Source organism: Danio rerio, chromosome 6, assembly GCF_049306965.1.
Source record: "Danio rerio strain Tuebingen ecotype United States chromosome 6, GRCz12tu, whole genome shotgun sequence".
NCBI lineage: Eukaryota > Metazoa > Chordata > Actinopteri > Cypriniformes > Danionidae > Danio > Danio rerio.
The window spans coordinates 28,936,644-28,956,779 of record NC_133181.1 but is presented as its reverse complement, the minus strand read 5'-3'; the positions used below and the strand labels follow the sequence as shown (position 1 = coordinate 28,956,779).

At 44.4% G+C, this 20,136-nt stretch overlaps 1 protein-coding gene and 1 long non-coding RNA gene across 2 annotated transcripts in view; both read right to left on the bottom strand.

The window, feature by feature from the left end:
* Positions 1 to 20,136, bottom strand: part of LOC141386270 (uncharacterized) — a 354,962-nt gene that overhangs the window by 311,955 nt on the left and 22,871 nt on the right. The window lies entirely within an intron of this gene.
* Positions 15,722 to 17,513, bottom strand: LOC137495971 (uncharacterized). Its single transcript, XR_011015985.2, has 3 exons — positions 17,441 to 17,513; positions 16,797 to 16,844; positions 15,722 to 16,106 (listed from the first exon to the last, which is right to left on the bottom strand). It is a non-coding gene; the product is annotated as an uncharacterized lncRNA (long non-coding RNA).

Genomic DNA, 20,136 nt, shown 5'->3' with positions numbered 1-20,136 from the left:
CGTTGTCATGTGACTGACGTTAGAAGTGCAACAACTTTAAAGAAATTGCAGGTTTAATAAATCTTGATTTAAAATAATATATATTTATTTTTTTAAAGTTCACATGAATTTGTTGTTGTCTTTATTGTTTGTATAACATTTTTCATCCACAAGTAACCTGCTTAAATCTCGTTTGTTTTCCTGACTTGTTTGATTACGCAGATATATTTAACCTTCTTATTGTGCATTTGTGTGGATATACTCTCATATAATAGAAGAAACCCATTACATTTACGTAATTTTTGTTAATTGCAAACGATACAGCCATGTTTTTCAGATCTTGTACGAATTATAAGTTCTTTAATTATTAATAATTTTAACAATCCTATAATAATAAATAAGATAACAAGGACAGAAGCACTTATCTGCAGCACCACTGACTGTAAAATGAACTTGAACAAGTTTTTTTTATTTATTTTTTTGACTGGTGGAGGACCAAGAAATGGCTCAGCAGCAGTCTTACTCTCTTCTATTTCGGTGCCCAAATGTATTTGAGGAGTTTCAAGTTAATAAATGACGGGAAGCTTTGCTAAGGTTAACTAGCCTATAGCAAATATACTGCTGTCTGCAAAAGACAGTAGGGTGCTTTCACACCTGCCTTATTTAGCTCAATTGAATTGCACTAGAGTTCGTTTCCCCTTTTGGTACGGTTCGTTTGGGCAGGTGAGAATGCAGCAATCGTACTCGAGTGAGCACCAAAAGCGGACCAAATAAGCGTACCGAGACCTGCTTGAAGAGGTGGTCTCGGTACGCTTTCAAACGAACCCTGGAGCGGTTCGTTTGTGGTCAGAATATGATCCGTACGAAAACAGGTCCTACTGCAAAAAGTACTGCGTGTTTTGGACTAATTCAGCTTCCGTACGCCGATGCGCTGTGCATTATGGAATATAGAGGAAAAATATTTGTTGACAGCGCTTTACCAACAGAGAGAGAGGGGAAAACATTACCTGATGGATTGTTGGTAATATTTCCACAAGATGACCATTTTGCAGTTTAGCTAAATTAATTCACGGCTCCTCCTGAAGTGACGAGCAATCAGTCAGTGCAGTCGTCCCTCCAGAGTAAAAGGTTTTGTTTACCTGCGGGAGTTCACTGGCATTTTCCCGCACGTGAATTCTGACCAATCAATATGCAGTGTGGGAAATATGTTCAACAACATCTGGCCAATGAGAGATGTGGATTTTGTCAGATGACTATATTTAGTTTGTTTCAACTGGTTCGGACCAAAGCCAGCAGTGTGGTGTGAAAATGACCCAAAATGGCAGAAGATGCAACAATGTATCATTTATTGCACTTGGTCCGGACCAAATGAAGCGAACTACAGATTTATAAGCACCCATGGACGTACCTTATAACTCCCATAAGTGCATACTATTCGACACAACTGAACAAGCATCGTTTTAACCTTTATAAACAAACGTTAACGTTACTCTGTCAACAGTCTATTGTCTAAATTACCACGCTAACAGAGCTAATGTTGCGTAAACAGAGAGCAACCGATTGCAGACGTCAATTATGCAGCGTAATGGAATATCTCGATCAAACTCCGCTTCAACTCCGCTACAAGTTTATAAACTGCCTCTGGAACCCAGGTGTAATGAAGGGGCTGACACAGAGGGATCCATTTGTAGTATATTTATTAAACACAGTTTAATAAAGATAAGCACACAGATGTAATGCGTGTGCGAACTCACATCAAACATAATAGTGTTACGTAGCAGGGTTGAAGGCAGGTAATCACAGCATGAGAGTTCAGGCTAGAGTTCAAGGCAGGCGGCTTGGATCAAAGTCGATAATCAGGCAGAGGTACAAGGCAGGCGGCTGGCAGGACGAGGTCGAGGAACAAGGCAAGGTAAGCAACGGGAAAGCAGGCAGTGTAGAGAAACGCTCAGTAGTGTTAGCCGGGGCAGAACAAGACTTCGCAATGACTGAGTGTGTGAGTGCTGCTTATAAGCGTGAGTGTGGGTAATCAAGTGGATGCGCTTCAGGTGTGCAGGCTACCAGTGTAAGTGGATGACGTAATGGTTAATAGTCCGGGGATGGTGACCTCTTCTGGCCAACGAGGGGAATGAGTGGGACCTAGTCGGGGACAGAGCCCCCCTCCTGCGAACGGCTCCTGAAGTGAGTGGCACCACGACGCCGGGGTATACCACGGGGGCGAGGGGCTGGCATTTCCGGATGCAGACGGTGAAACTCACTTAGAAGAGTTGGGTCAAGGATGTCCTTATGATTAGTCTGAAGGTCCCCCCCCCCGTCCCCCCCGTCTAGATTTCAGGATCTAACGGATCTGGTACGCTTTCTCACCATCAATGATGATGGGGGACCCTGATCATCGGCTGCCACCTCCCTATCCACCTCGGCTGGACCAGCCGCAGGCTTGAGCAGTGAGACATGGAAAGTGGGAGAGATGCGGTAATGGTTAGGCAAATTCAGTCTGTACGATACTGGTGATATTTGGCATTCAATCATGAAAGGACCCACGTACCTGGGTCTGAGCTTCTTGCAGGGGAGACGGAGGCGAAGTTCTCTGGTGGACAACCACACCCATTGTCCAGGGGTGTATGCGGGGCTAGGACGGCGATGGTGATCAGCTTGATCTTTGAATCTCCTTACTGCATGTGAGAGGTGAGTATGGGCGGCGTTCCAGGTTTCTTCACATTGTTGGAACCAGTGATCTAGGGCTAGGAGTTGGACGCCTAGAACTACCTGGAATGGAGTGAGGCCAGTGGGTGCTTTCCAAAGGGAATTCTGGGCGTATTCGCCCCACATTAAAAAGAGGCTCCAGTTTTCCTGATGCTGATGGCAGTATGTGCGCAGGAAATGTCTTGATTAAGCTGCTCGACTTGCGCGTTGGATTGGGGGTGGTACCCAGAGGCGAGGCTAATATTGATGTTCAAATTTTTTTAAAAAGCAGACCATACTCTTGATGTAAATCGAGGACCTCTGTCAGACACGATATCTTCGGGGAGACCATAAAATCGGAAGACTTGTTTGCATAGGAGTTCGGCTGTTTCTAGAGCAGTGGGAAGCTTAGGGATGGGAATGAGCCTGCATGCTTTGGAGAAGGAATCGATTACGGTGAGTATAGTGGTGTGACACAGGGACGGGGAAGATCCATGATAAAATCGATGGCAATGTGAGACCAGGGGCAACGAGGGATTTCTAGAGGTTGTAACAGACCGGCAGGAGCATGACGGGAATGTTTATGCATATTACAAGGGGAGCATTTCTTGATGAAGTCGATGATGTCAGCTCTTATGTCGGGCCACCAGTAACGGTTAGAAATGAGATCTACGGTGCCTGCGATGCCTGGGTGACCGGAACTAAGACTGGAATGGATTTCTTCGATGAGGTGGTTTCTGAGTGGTTGTGGAACGAATATCTTATCTGCTGGACAGGATGGAGGTGATGGATGTTGATCTGCGACTTGGGCGATTTCGGCATCAATATCCTAGGAAATGGGTGCTAGTCGGGGATTTAATCTCTTAGCCGAACGGATGTACTCCAGGTTTTTATGATCTGTTGTCACAGTGAACGGGTGTCTAGCTCCCTCCAGCCAATGCCTCCATTCCTCCATAGCTACCTTCATAGCTAGGAGTTCCGAGTTGCCTACGTAATAGTTTCGCTCTGCTGAGTTCAGCTTCCGTGAGAAGAAGGCGCAGGAATGGAGCTTGTTGGATGCCACCTGTCTCTGTAATAATACAGCTCCGATGCCTGTATTGGATGCGTCAATTTCAAGGATAAATGGTAACTTGGGATTTGGGTGACAGAGAATGGGTGCTGAGGAGAAACGGGATTTGAGATGGTTGAAGGCTCGGATAGCGTTGGGGTTCCACTTGAGCTTGGGGTTTCCAGATTTCACCATAGAAGTGAGGGGAGTGGTTACAGAGCTGAAGTTTCGTATGAATTGGCAGTAGAAGTTAGAAAACCCCAGAAAACGTTGCATCTCTTTCACCGTATTAGGTTTTGGCCAATTCAACACAGCATTCACCTTATCTTCGTCCATGGCTACTCCTTCAGCACTGATAACGTAAGCCAGGAATGAGGCGCGGGTTCGGTGAAATTCGCACTTGAACAGTTTGGCGTAAAGCTGATTTTCAATCAGTCTTTGTAGTACAGCTCGTACGTGCAGAATATGGTCATCAAGAGTCTCAGAATAAACAAGGATGTCATCAATATAGACAAATATCCATTGGTTCAGCATGTCACGAAATACCTCATTGATGAATGCTTGGAAGACTGAAAGACTGTTTGCCAGGCCGAAGGGCATAACCCGGTATTCATAGTGGCTGGTGGTCGTAGAGAAGACGGTTTTCCATTCGTCATCCCGCTTGATGCGTATGAGGTTGTAGGCACTGCGAAGATCAAGTATTTGGCTGAGCGTAATTGTTCTAGAGCAGCAGGGACCAGGGGTAAAGGATAACGGTACTTCACAGTAATTTCATTCAAACCTCTATAGTCAATGCAGGGGCGCAGACTTCCATCCTTTTTCTCCACAAAGAAGAAACCAGCGGATGCGGGTGAAGTAGACGGCCGTATGAATCCTTTCTCTAACTCCTCCTTAACCCATTTAATCCCACCGGTCACAATTGTGACCACAATTTTTGCTTGCTTATTTTTCTGTAGTATTCAAAAGCAACTCTTATTATAAAGCACATGTTTATATATAATAAAGACGGTCACAATTGAGGAGGGAGTCTATGTCCCCCTATAGGTCATTCCATATTTCATTATTTGTGTATGTATTTTTTTTATATGTATTTCTTATTTTATATATGTTTTTTATTACTATGCTACCTAGATAGCATATGAATGTGGGCTACTTTAGGCAGTTATGCGGCACTGGTGGTCTTCCTTTGGCCCAGACAAAATGAATGTGAGCCTGAGGTGGCCCATGAGGAAAATGGTAGATTTGGCCCAAATGACTGAGGACAAATGTGAGCCACAGTTGTCAAAAAATGTCACATAGTCATTTAAGGGTACTCTGGGTCTAAACCTAAAATGCCTCACATGTGTAAGTGCAAATGTGGCCCAGTTATCCTAAAACATATGTGGGCCACTTTTGGCAAACATTTTGCACAGTAAATTATGGCTAATGTGGATTTGAGCTTATAGTGGCCCAGAGAAGATATGGCAAATGTGGCCCAGTTATCTTAAAACGTATGTGGGCCACTGTTGGTAAATATTTGGAAGGGTAATTTTTGCCTAAAGTGGCCAAGAGAAGATATGGCAAATGCGGCTAAAACATATGTGGGTCACTTTTGTCAAATATTTGGCACAGTAAGCTACGGCTAATGTGGATTTGAGCCTATAGTGACCCAGAGATGATACGGCAAATGTGGCCCAGTTATCTTAAAAAATATGTGGGCCACTTTTGGCAATTATTCAGAAGAGTAAGCTTTGGCTAATGTGGCTTTGAGCCTATAGTGGCCCAGAGAATATATAACAAATGTGGCCCAGTTATCTTAAAACATTTGCCGACCACTTTGCATTTCATGCTTTGCAGCATGAAATATTTAAATTGTTACAATTGTTGAAGTACAAGGTCAGATTCTTGAGGTTAGAGAGTGTATTTACCATTTTTCTTTCAATTCACTTTCTTAACTTGAACATGAACTGGAGCGGACCACCCTAGAGCCATCATTCCATTCTGTAAGTGGTCCGGATGTACAGTAAGTGTAGGCCAGATCTGGGCCAGAATAACAACAAACTGTGGTCCAGAATAGGGTTAGTTTTGGTTCATTTTGTTGAATTCTGGTTGATGTGTGATATTGCTTTGGCATATTTGTGGCCCAGGTCTAACAAACAGTAGCAGACCACCCTAGAGCCATCAAACTATTCAGTATGTGGTCTAGATGTAAGTGTCAGGTGTAAGCCGGATCTGTGCCAGAAAGAAGCAAACTGTGATCAAGAATAGGGTTAGTTTTGGTTCATTTGGTCGAATTCTGGCTGATACGTGGTATTGCTATGGCTTAATTGTGGCCCAGATTTGGCAAACAGGAGAGGACCACAATGCAGTGTGTGGGCTGGATGTAAGTGTCTGGTGTGGGTTGGATTTGAGCCATGTGAATTTTGCTAGCTTGGAATTTATTTCCGCTTATAAAAATTTACTCCTATAATTTGTCATTTTGTCATCATTTCATTTGAATTTTTGTGTTAACCTGCTGCATAAGAATGCTATTTTGTTATTTTTGAAACTGAGCCAGACAATTTTTACTTCTTGTTAATGAAATAAAACTAAATTCAACAAGTTAAAACAGTCTTTAAACTAATTGCTGGCTAGAGATTTTTTATTTAGTAAATGCATTAACACTATAGACCTAGACTCCCTGTGTTCTACCACCGGTCACAATTGTGACCAAAGATAAAACCCATTTTTCATGGACTTTTCAATAATTATTTTTTGAAAATTGACATCGATTGTTTATTATACTTACAAATACCACACAAATTCATACATGTCATCTCTAGGAAAAATTTGGGATTAAATGGGTTAATGTACGCATTCATTGCTTCAGTTTCTACTTGGGACAGGGGAAAGATTCTCCCACAAGGGGGCGTGGTACCAGGCAACAGGTCAATAGTGCAGTCATACTCACGGTGTGGTGGGAGATGTATGGCTTTTTTCTTGCTGAATGCTTCGGATAGATCTTTGTATTCTTCAGGAATCAAGGAACTTTCAGGGTTTTCAAGGTTGGTAGCAATGGTATTGAGCTGAACAGGGGTGACAGAACATATACAATTTCTTAAACAAGATTCACTCCACTTTGAGACCTTACCAGTTTTCCAGGAGATGAGGAGGTTATGAGTCTGAAGCCACGGCCATCCAAGGATAATGGGATGTTGAGGAGACTTAGTGATCAGAAACTCCATGACTTCCTTGTGAAGTGAGCCTGTTTGAACTGACAGGTGAGTGGTACGGTAAGTTATATTTACATCCCCTAGGGGGCGTCCGTCTACTGCCGTGATTGTTATTGCCAAAGGGGAATCACAAGAGGTTAGTGGGATAGCGTTTCTACGGGCAAATGTCTCATCCATGAAATTACCAGCGGCTCCTGAGTCAGGTTGGAATAGTGGCTTTCTCAATGCAAACAGAGAAAACAATAAGAGCGTTATCATTTATAGTGAGAATAGAGGTTGCACTCACCGGCAAGGTCTTGGAAAGGGGCTTATTGGGACATTTAATCTTTCTATGACCACCAAGTCCGCAATACAGGCAGAAATTATTCTTCAGACGTCTTTCTCGTTCTTCAGGGGATAATTGAGCACGACCCAATTGCATGGGTTCAGCGGGAGCTGTAGGAGCTGGAGCTGGAGCTGTTTCTGGACTGGGGAGCACACATGAGGAGGGCTTTCTAGTGCGTAGCAGATTGTCCAACCTAATGGAGAGCTCTATGAGTTGATCGAGTGATTTTCCATCATCTCTTCATGCTAGTTCGGTCTGTAACTCAGGGTTCAGGGCTTTGCGGTACAGGGTCTTGAGAGGGTCGTCAGCCTAGCCAGTTTGTGCAGCCAAAGTGCCAAAGTGAAGAGTGAATTCAGCCACTGGTTGATTATTTTGCTGAATGGAAAGTAATTCTTCACCTGCATTTCGACCTCCTGTTGGATGATCGAACACCACACAGAAACGCTGGAGAAACTCTAAACATGGGAAAAGTGGGGGTGTTTTCTGGCCAGACCGCAGTAGCCCAATCTAGGGCTTTTCCAGAGAGCAATGAGCACACAAAGGCGATTTTACTGTTCCCCTTCGGTTGGGGAACTCCGGTGCTATAGGTGGATTTGATCAAGAAAATCCACGTATGGGAGGATTCAGTTCAGAAGCTGCTTGTCTGAAAGAGTATTGAATGGGCCAATGAATTGGCAGTGTAAGCTTGCGCAGGTGTGCCTCATTGCCAATTTTCCCAGCATATAAGCACACATGGCGCGAGCAAACACCATCCTTTTCACTTCAGAGACTCTCTGATCGAGTCGATGAGGGTTCCTCCAGCTGTGATCCAGTGATACCGAGCGAACGAGAGCATTCTCCCGGTCCATAGTGTGTACAATGCAGCCGCAGACGGTCGAGCTGGGTTTTCTCCCTTGCCTGGCGTTCTTTGGGTTCTGTCCTCCAGAGCGGTGTGTATAAAGTTGCAACTTCACAAAGAGAGCTCGACCGAAGTCGCACTCCGACTGTGCGTTTCTGGATATTGTGGTTTTCTGTCCTCGGATGATGGGCACGGCCACTGCGTTACATGCTCCAGCATGTTAATGCGCTGCTCGCGGGCAGTTCATGTCGTCATTGCAATGCCATGACTGTTGCGCAGTAAAGATCGCGGCTAGCCGTTGCAAATGGCCAAACCACCCCAGTTGTCCCCTGCTCTGCAGTGGGCACTCGGGCAGATCTGAGGGTTTCAGCGAGAGATAATCCGTCGCCCACGGGCCAGCGGACCTCTCGCTCCTCCAAGCGCTCCATCTAAGCTTCGGGCGGGGGAAGCGATCCGTCTAACAGATGGTAGCCCTTATGCTCGATGACACCGGAGACCAGACGTCCACTATGGCATCGGAAGGTGGGCTTCATTGTCCGATGATGATCCAGACCCGCTCGCCCCCTTCGGGCAGGTGAGCGCTGTCAAAACGGATCCTGAAACGGACATGTTAGCCGTGCTTTACCGGGCTGCTTCGGCCGTGGGTTGGAGATGGTTTATCCCCCAGATCCGCGGCCGGACCGACTAGAGGGGCGTTCTCTTCTTCCTGGAGGTGCACAGTAGGCTCACGCAGACTTGAAGGGCACTTTTTTCTGCTCGTGCTGCGTGTCCCTCCACCCTCACCACTCTTGATGGTGGAGCAGCCAGGGGGTATGTGGCGATTCCTCAGGTTGAGTGCGCGATGGCGGTCAATCCGCGTGGCGCCTCTTCTTGGTGGGGTCCGCCTCGTCTCCTATCTAAAGCCTGTAAGTTATCTGCCTCCCTCGGAGCTAGAGCTTACAAGGCTGCGGGCCAGGCTGCTTCTGCCTTGCATGCGATAGCCACCTACCAGCGCTACCAAGCGCAGGCACGGGCCGAGCTGCACGAGGGTGGGTCCAACCCAGTCTTATAAGCTTCGCACCGCAGCCGACTAAGCTCTTTGGACTACTAAGTCCGCTGCGTGTGCGTTGGGGAGGATGATGTCCACATTAGTGGTCCAGGAGCGCCACCCCTGACTAAAACTAGGCTGATATGCACAAAGTCGACAAAGTCCGCTTTCTTGACTCCCCCATATCCCAAGCTGGCCTGTTCAGCGACACCGTCTGCGAATTCACCCAGGAATTCGGGGCAGTGAGAGAGCAGTCTGATGGGTGATGTCACCTTCGGCGGGACCATAAGCCCGCTCTGCCCACCGTACCATCCATATCTGCTCCTCGCCGAAGGCGCATCGAGCACCTCGAAAGCAGGCAGCCCCCTGCCCAGATTGCCGCTAAGTCCGGCAACGGACCGCGAAGCGTCCCTGGGACAGGTCATTTGGAGGAAACTTGCTCTTTCCCTGCTGGAGGGCGGGGCCCTATTTCCAACGACACTTTTTACTGCCATGAAATGAAAGGGCACTTTTCCACTTCCCTGGATGTGACAGCCCGAAATCTGCCAGTCTGAGACACTGTGCTCTTTAGCTCGCAGGTTCAGTGTGCTCCACCAGTGTTTCACGAGCGCTGGGGGGACGGTTTCCTTTCCCCCAGCCCTCGAGCCCCCTCTCCGGAGTCAGGGTGCGGAGCCAGAGCGAATCGCTCTCCTCCAGCTCTTCCGCGGGACCCTCGTGCTTCCTGGATCAGCACACCTGCTCCGCGCTGCCCCACCACTGGTACGTCAGCAGTTGTAGCAATGATGCCATTAGCAAGGGCTCTGCCTGCCTGGTTAGCGCGGGCCAGCCCCTCGCGGTGGCTCATACGCACAATCAGACTCGGCTACGCGATTCAGTTCGCGAAACAGCCCCCCAAGTTCACGGGCGTGTATTTCACCAGGGTCAACCCCCTGTCCGCCACTGTCTTGCGAGAGGAGATTGCTGCCCTCCTGGCGAAGGGTGCAATCGAGCCGGTCCCTCCAACCGAGATGGAGAGCGGGTTTTACAGCCCGTACTTCATCGTACCCAAAAAGAGCGGTGGGTCACAGCCAATCCTAGATCTGCGCGTTTTGAACCGCTGTCTTTCAAGCTGCCATTAAGAATGCTTACGCAGAAGTGCATCCTCCGATGCGTTCGTCCTTGGGATTGGTTTGCAGCCATAGACCTGAAGGACACGTATTTTCATGTCTCCATTCTTCCACGCCACCGCCAGTTTCTGCGGTTTGCGTTCGAAGGTCGAGGGTGGCAATACAAGGTCCTCCCCTTCGGCCTCCTCTGTCTCCGCGGGTCTTCACCAAACTCACGGAGGGTGCCTTAGCGGCCCTTCGGCTCGCGGGCATCCGCATACTCAATTATCTTGACGACTGGCTGATTTTAGCTCACTCGCGAGAGCAATTGACTATGCACAGAGACAAGGTGCTCCGACACCTTCGCCTGTTGGGGTTGCAGGTCAACCGAGAAAAGAGCAAACTCGCCCCTGTGCAGAGGATCTCTTTTCTCGGGATGAAGCTGGACTCGGTCACCATGGTACCGCGCCTCTCCAGAGAGCGCGCTCGCCTGTTGCTGAACTGTCTGAGGAAGCTCGACAGCAAAATAGTGTCCCACTATAGTCCCACTGAAATACTTTCAGAGGCTCCTGGGGCATATGGAATCCGCTGTGGCTGTCACGCCGCTCAGATTGCTCTATATGAGACCACTTCAGCACTGGCTTCTAGTTCGAGTCCCAAGACGCGCATGAAATGCGGGCGCACACCAAGTCTCTGTTACTGCGTTGTGTCGCCGCACCCTCAGCCCTTGGAACGACCCCTTGTTCCTGCAGCCCGGTGTGCCTCTGGAACAGGCATCTAGTCATGTTGTTGTTTCAACAGATGCTTCCAACACGTGCTGGTCAGGATGGACAGTACGGCGGCGGCAGCGTATATCAACCGCATGGGGGGTACGCGCTCTCGCCGCATGTCTCAGCTCGCCCGCTGTCTGCTCCTCTGGAGTCATCCGCGGCTGAAATCGCTGCACGCCATTCACATTCCAGGTATGCTCAACCGTGTAGCCGATGCGCTCTCAAGGCAGCAAATTCATTCAGGAGAATGGAGACTCCACCCCGAGTGTGTCGAACTGATATGGGCGCGATTCGGGGAGGCCCAGATCGATCTGTTTGCTTCCCCCGAGAACGCTCCTTGCCAGTTGTTCTTTTCCCTGACCGAGGGCTCTCTCGGCACGGATGCACTGGCCCACAGCTGGCCTCGAGGCACACGCAAGAATGCGTTTCCCCCAGTGAGCCTGCTCGCGCAGCTATTGTGCAAGGTCAGGGAGGACAGGGAGCAGGTTCTGCTAGTTGCGCCCCTCTGGCCCAACCGGACCTGGATATCAGAGCTCTCCCTCCTCGCGATGGCCCTCCCCTGGCAGATCCCTTTGAGAGAGGACCTACTCTTTCAGAGACAGGGCACCATCTGGCACCCTCGCCCCGATCTCTGGAAACTCCACGTGTGGTCCCTAGACGCGAAGAAGACTTAGGTAACCTACCGACTGCGGTGGTTGATACCATCACTCAGGCTAGAGCCCCCTCCACGAGGCGCGCCTACGCCCTGAAGTGGAGTCTATTCACTGAATGGTGTGTCTCTTGCAGAGAAGACCCTTGAACCTGCCAGATCAGTGTTGTGCTCTCTTTCCTTCAAAAGAGGCTGGAGAGCAGGCTGTCGCCCTCCACTCTCAAGGTTTACGTGGCCACCATCTCCTCTTATTATGACGCGGTAGCTCACGGTAGGTCACGTTGGCTTCCATTAAGAGGGTCGGGGATCTGGAGGCATTTTCGGTCAGTGACTCGTGCCTGGAATTCGGGCCGGATTTTTCTCACGTTATCCTGAGACCCTGCCCGGGTTATGTGCCCAAGGTTCCTACCACTCCCTTTAGAGACCAGGTAGTAACCCTGCAAACGCTGCCCCCGGAGGAGGCAGACCCAGCCCTTTCCTTACTCTGTCTAGTTCTCACTCTGCGCATCTATGTGGACCGTACCCAGTACTTTAGATCATCTGAGCAGCTCTTTGTCTGTTATGGCGGTTGGCCACAGGGAAGTGCCGTGACCAAACAAAGATTATCCCACTGGATTGTGGAGGCCATTTCATGTGCTAATTTGAGCAGAGGTGAGCCGTGTCCCCCGGGAGTGCGTGCACACTCCACTCGGAGCGTTGCATCCTCTTGGGCGCGTGCACGCGGCGCCTCTTTAACAGACATCTGTAGAGCTACGGGCTAGGCGACACCCAACACATTTGCAAGGTTTTACAATCTGCGAGTGGAGCGGGTTTCCTCAAGGGTATTAGCTAACCCTTGGTGATTGAGGAAACAACTCGGTGGGGTGTTGTAACACGTTCCTAACATGGAGAGATGTGCACCTCCCTGTCTGTCAGTAAAGTTCCCCGTCAGGTGAGCCCTGCAGATTTCTCCGTGGCCCCCAGCACTTGACTCAGCAGAGGTGTCACTGGCTGGCCCACTACGTTGTAGGTCTGCCCGCTGGTCAGCCCGCGTTTTGGGTATAGGTGCCAGCTATGTGCGATCCCCCTGGCAATCCCATATGCTTTTTCCGCCATGGTTCAGTCCCCCCTCTCGGGTGGACCCGTGCCTTCCCTATCCGCTAACCACCTTCTTATGCGTACTCCCCCTCTTAGGACTAGTCCATATGTATTTCCATTTGTTCTCACATAGGGTGCGGATGGTCTCCGCAGCGTCCTCCCTACCGGGATTGCATGCTTCACAACATACTGTCATATTTCCTAGAATTATCTAGACGCTAGTGACTCCCAAAAAAATATACCTATTCCGTAAAACTTTAGTGGGGATAAGTTAGGGCCAAGGGCACGTTGGAGGACCGCCTCTCCATGATTTGGGTACGTCACGCTTGCTTGACTGCCCTCTCATCGGAGGCGTTGGTAAGGTGCAGTCATTATGGCGTTTTCCATAGTCTCCCATATGTGGATTTTCTAGATCAAATCCACCTATAGCACTGGAGTTCCCCAACCGAAGGGGAACGTTCGAGGTTACAGAAGTAACCCTTCTATATTCCATCAACATAATAACTGTCCCTTAGCTGTTAAAAGTCTCTTCAGCTGGCATAATTGGCAATGAGGCACACCTGCGCAAGCTTACGGTGCCAATTCATTGGTCTGTTCAATACTCTTTCAGACAAGAGGCTTCTGAACCGAATCCTCCCATATGTGGATTTTCTAGATCAAATCCACCTATAGCACTTCCGTTCCCCTCCTCGGGGAACGAAGGGTTTCTTCTGTAACCTTGAACGTTCTCATCTGCAAACATGTGGGGTTGTTGTGCGACAAACAGCTTGCATTGATGCAGAAAACCTTTACATTGAAGGGATTACCGTAGAACTTGTCAGGAAATGCCAGGCAGAGACTGGTCGAGTGAGGAGTAAAGGTTGCTGGAGGTGGACTGGTAGAGTAGTTGGCGGTGGGTTGCGCTGGGGTCGCAACATTCAGATTACACAGGGTACTCACTAGTTCCTCCGTTAGTTGTGTGAGATGTGCAAGCTGCTGTTGATGAGTCGCTAGAACCTGGGCTTGTGTTGTGAGTTCGGTGGAAAGGACCTGTAGAGCTGCGGGATCCATGTTCAGCGAAGTCTTCTGTAACGAAGGGGCTGACACAGAGGGATCCATTTGCAGTATATTTATTAAACACAGTTTAATAAAGACAAGCACACAGATGTAATGTGTGTGCGAACTCACATCATCATTTTTACAGACTGATGTCATTTTGTGTTCGAAAATGAAGAAAAATAAATAAATTCCTCATTATCACCTATACTGTACAAATGAACAGATAAAACAAAATAGTTTTGAATTATCAATATTATCGTTAGCCAATGTTAACAGTGTCGACAACAGTGAATTCTACATCAGCACAAACACATCACTTACTCAGGTGTCTGTTTAATGTTGTCATTTGCTGATCTGCAACACTTGTCATATATTTATGTCAGACATTTAATAATCGTCAACTCTACAGTACACTAAAGTTAGCTCAACACGTGCAATTTAACTCAGGGCGGCGTCTCTTTGCTTTTTAATAACTTACGTTTCAAAGCGTCCGCGTCCCGTTTTTCCTCAATATTATGACGTATCCTCTTCTCCTGCTTCTTCTTCTCCGTGCCGAATGCTGTCCCGTGGTCTCCTGGGATAGATAAGTAACCATCTGAGAATACTCCGGAGTCTGGGCAGAAGCAGTAGGGCATCCGGGGATTTCTCGCCTACCCTTTTTTGATTACTGAAGTTTCAAACGTACTTCTTTCTTCACGTACTGTTTTCTCCTATTATGCTGTAGGTGAGTATGCACATATCTAGGCAAAATGAGTATACGTATGGCCGAATCTTGCAAGGATTAAGGTAATTCTCGCCTACTCATTTTTGAACATCGGGATTCAAACATACTCAATTGCTCGCCTACTGCTTTTTCCATACCTAATAGTAAAGAAGTATGCGGTTTCGAACGCAGCCTATGACTTTCTATGGTGACTCGTGAATTCAGCGATCTACTGAAAATGCCTTAAGGTATGCGCCATGCGTGCATTATCCCGTGGTTAAATTCAGAAAGGTTGATTAAACTAACTCTTATCAGCTGTTTTGGAACCGACATACTCGCAGTAAGCAGGTTTTGGGTTAATTAATTTGATGGTTTTGGGTATTCATCTTTATTAAATAATCTGGTTATAAAGGCTGGCTTGTTTTCACAGGTTTATTTTCGACCTATTTCGAGCTCCATAAATGATTTAAATGATATATTTTAGTAAATAACCTAAATATTAACTCAAATAAGTCTTACAAACTTGACATAAAATAATTATCATCATTGATCCTGCCACCCTAAAGGTTTAGTTAAAAAAAACTATTTTATTAAATAATTATAAAATGACTTTTAGGATTATAAAACATATATATTTTTATTTGCTGTCTAGCCGCCCATACCTGGTCTTTCTGGTAAACTTCTACTTAAAGGCTGTTTCTCAATTCCAAGAACGCAGAGAACGGACTTGCGCTCTTGTTGAGACCGTTCTTGCCAGGTGTCCTCGGAAAAACAGAGGAGAACAGAGAACGCGTCCTGTGAGAAATGAGATGCTGCGTTCTCCCTGATGGTCATGTGACCTTCACTCATTTTTAAAAATGTTACCTAGATCTAACTTATAAAAAGTGAGGCAAGTGGTTGCATCGGACGTTTTAGGTTGATTCAACTTCCAGCCTTTTTTAAGTATTTTAAACACTAAAACATTGCTTAAAACAAATGCAATAAAATTAAGTAGAGCCAACTAATATTTCTAAAATTACTCAAATCAGATAAACTTACTTTTTTTGTTAAACTTAACTTACTTATACATTGCTATATGTTGACTGTACTTATTTTAATTAAGTATTATGAACTTAATTATCTAAATAAAATTAACCATGCATATTTGATTTAAAATTAATTCAATTAACTTCTGGCTGTAACCTTAGAAAATAAATCTTCGTTTCTATATTGTAAGCACAATATACACTAGGAAAAACAGATAAACAGACTTTCCTGTCAATAACAATTAAATAAGAATGGGAAGATGGATTAAAGACCATAACATGTATTCAATATCAATCAATGTTCCTTTTAATAGTGACTACAAAATAGGCCATTAATGTGGCTACACGTACACAATACATAAATAAAAACATTAATAATACCAGATCCTATTGAGAAATCATCTAAGGCAACTCAGTGAGGAGATTTGCATATTTTGATGAAGATTTAGGATGCATAATGTCCAGCCCCACAAAGAGTCTCTGATATATCTCAAATGTATACAGTTTTGATGGATACTTGTCGAGGACATCGGTAAGTCCAAACAGGAGCCATCATACATTTGACAGGTTTGGCAAACCTCTGACAGTCCTATGATAATCCAAACTGTGTTGGGCTGATGGCAAATTTTTCTTGTGGGCAGCTGCATGCACCTCTGATTCCTCACAACTCTATTGGTAGAGACAAAAAGAAACAGGAGTTTAGGTGGTTGATACCAAACAACATTAAATAGCTAAATACTGAATAGGAAATAACTACAAGTGAAGTTACAAAAGTGCAGTGAGAATGATGCATGGATGAAACACCTTAGTTTATCAGTTAAAAATTACCTTAGTAAGTTACCTTTAGTAAGTTTGGCAACTTATAAAGCATAAGAATGTGCATGCAATTTAGATAGTAAAACTGTTTGAAAATGGCTATATGAAAATTAAAGAATACAAATTCTATAATTTAATCGTCATCTTCATTTTGCACCAAACTTTGCACGTCATAATACAAATTCTACTAAATAAATAAATAAATACATTGCCATTTTACAAATTACATTAAGGTTTACATAAATGTTTTGCTAAAGCTACATTTAATTGACTTTTTCTATAAATTTAATGTGACTGGCAAATGACAGTTCAGTGATTTAGTGTTATCAGTTAGCTTTATTGAAAGACTGACAGATAATAAGAAACTGCATTAGGATATTTATTTTTTTTTTTTTACTGTTTTTACTGTTGCACACATAAAAAAAATCTTCAGATATCAAATGTAGGTTAATTCTATGGAGCCCACTATTGTTTGCAATTTTACCAATGTTTTACTTACCTGCAAATAATTATAGCTGTAATTGTATCTAATGTTTTTCTTACCTGGATGTGAAGTTTGAAGATCCACAGGTAACAAAATCACTTTGGTATCTAAAGACCAAGAACATGCATTTTAGAATGAGGTGCATACAGTTTAAATGGTTCTGTAAACATCAGTAAATGTAATTTAAGTTAAAATAAATTGTAAATCTGTAATTTATTCACTATGCAGCATTAAAAAAAACTTATGGAATAAATCTCTAAAACACAAACTTTAAGTTGTACTTTCTCTTACGTTAAACACAAACTACTTAACTGTTGCATATGTTTCTGCATTTAATATCCATCCTTAATGTGCTGCTATAACTTAGGTGAGCTAACTTTAGCTAAGTTAGCGCTAACAAACTGAACCCCCACAGCCCGACCGCCCACCAGTGACCTTGTTAATCGGTTCTGTAACGTTAGTTATACCTACTATTTGTTTTAAAACTACTTTCACTATTTTTCTCAATAATATCACTTTTAATCGTTAGCATAAACTAGCGTTGGTTAGCGTTAGCCAACTTAGCTTTCCATGTGAGAGCAGTCTAACTGTTAACATACCTAAGGCTACAGTACAATTTACAAAGCTAAAACCTCACCTGCCTAGCGAAGACAGCAGTTTTGCATGACTTTACAATTATCATTCGGCTACATTTGCAACTTACCGTGTTAATCAGATCCGCTGCTGGGAGCAGTTAATGTCGACCATTGCAGAAGCTGCGTCTGCCTGCTAAATCCCGGGCAATGAAAAAGGAGTCACGCCAAACTATTAAAATCACGTTTTATGAACACCTGCCCACATCGACAGCTGCTCTAATAAATTGTCTGTGTCAACTCACTTTTATAACATTTATTCTACACAATAACCACGTAAAAAAATCTACTCAAATAAATTGCATTAGTTTTATTCAAAATATACAGTTATATAAAAACTGATATATTTTAAGTAAAGAGGAAGCAAATTTTATTTTTTTGGTATAAAACAAATAAAATTAACTAGATTGCAATTATTTAAAGTAGATAGAACCAACTTTGTGAGTGTAGCACTTTTTACAGTGTAAATAATTTAAACATTACAGCATTCATACAATGACTTATCGTTTTTCCCCTTTTCAATAAATATATATGCATAAAGACTTTACAAATATACGTTGCACAATATAAATAAATCCGATTTTAATACAAATTTCAGCAAACAAACACCCTTAATGTGTTTATTCCTTTATTAAGATGTCCATGGTGATGCATATGCACAATCTCATTTAGGGAAACTCCTGAGGTAAATAAGTTTTAGCTATGAACTTTAATAATAAATCTAAATAAAATGCTGCACGTCCCATCTCCAGTCGCAATGACTTCTGGGACTTCTAGCGCGAGTTCGGCGCTCAAATCTGCATCGGTGCATCCTCAATATCAGGAACATATCCGGGAAGCTTCACGCGTCCTCTGTTCTTGCGGTCTTGAGTATTGGAACTGAACTTTGGCAGCTGATGAGGCAAGACCGCTGAAGAATGCATATTGAGAAAGAGATAAAGTGTAGCTCACGTATCTAAGAAATGTCCTTTTGTTCAATCCTTTTGGATTAAAGTGCTTTTTTGAAAATGCTTTCATTATCCAAAATAATTATTGTTTCAGACTTAATAAAAACATGTTATTTTGGGTTTTACATTAATATATATTGGAAAGTTTTATGTCTATAAATGTAAATAAATGTAAAGCCCCTTTAGCATATTCAAACAAGAACTATTAGCCTAGAGTGATGTTTAAACTCCTAAATTTGTGCTTATTGCTTTGTATTTAATAGGCCTGTTCTTTTTATGCTTATATTACCCTCTCATTTCCCCTTTTTTCTCCCATGCATTTGTTATATATTTAATTCATAATTCCCTTATTGTTTAAAAATGAACTATAGTTTGTAGAAATTGTATTCTGTTTAATTTGTATATCTTTTGTTGTTGTAAATAAAAAAATGTAAAAAAAAAAAAGTGCTGATGATGCAGTGCGATCGGTTATCATGACTGCTGCAAGTTTGGAACCCGAAGTGTCCGGCTTGACGGCTCCTTTTTCAACTCCGCTTTCACCTGCACTCGGCTAATCTCGTTGATCACCAACTGCAGCCGTGCTTCATGTCAAACGCACCTAATCTACTAGTCAGGGGCAGATTGACCATCTGGCAATTCTGGCAAATGCCAGAAGGGCAGGACCATTTTTTAAATGTGGGCCGATCAGATTTTAAATTTTTTTTTTTTTATATGTATTGTTTTTACATGCAGGTATCTTTTATCTCTTGCAAAATGTGAATGTGATGATGATGATGATGATAGTGATTGAGATGGGTCGACCGAATCAGAGGTTATGCGGACGTAATCAAAATCTGGCAAGAATGTCAAACAAACAGCAGCACAAGCTAATTGTTAAAGATGGGCAGTAAAAAAGGACAGGCGGCCCCGAAAAGCTCAGAGAAAGCAAAAAAAAAGGCTCTAAAATGCCAAATGCATAAGATTAACTGAAATATTATCGAAAGGGGGCAATGCGGTGGCGCAGTAGGTAGTGCTGTTGCCTCACAGCAAGAAGGTCGCTGGTCTGAGCCTCAGCTGGGTCAGTTGGCATTTCTGTGTGGAGTTTGCATGTTCTCCCTGTGTTAGTGTGGGTTTCCTCCGGGTGCTCCAGTTTCCCCCACTGTCCAAAGACATGCTGTACAGGTAAATTGGGTAGGCTAACTTGTCCGTAGTGTATGAGTGTGAATGAGTGTGTGTGGATTGATTAATAAAGGGACTAAGCCGAAAAAGAAAATGAATGAATGAATGAAATTGTGCATAGTATATGTGTGTGTATAGCTGACTCCCACTGATCGGTTGCAGCTTGGAGGACATACGCTGCATAAAACATATGCTGGATAAGTTGGTGGTTCATTCTGCTGTGGCGACTTCAGATTAATAAAAGGACCAAGTCGAAACGAAAATGTATGAATAAAATTAAAATATGTATAAACTTGTTATAAATGGGTTGTTTTTGTTCTCTTCACATACATTAAATGTTAAAATATCTATTACATACTGCTTATATTATTTCACCTTCTGTACACCAATATAAGTAGTGAAAGCCCATGTCCGCGAGTGGAGCTGTGTCGGTGTGGTAATGTAGGCTGGTGTAGCTAAAGTGCCAAGTCTGAATTGCCCATGACTATAGTTCAAACCGAGCATCAGAATGGGAAAAAGATGATTTAAGTGACTTTGAATGTGGCATGGTTGTTGGTGCCAGACGGGCTGGTCTGAGTCTTTCAGAAACTGCTGATCTACTGGGATTTTCTGGCACAACCATCTCTAGGGTTTATAGAGAATGGTCAAAAAAAGTTAAAATA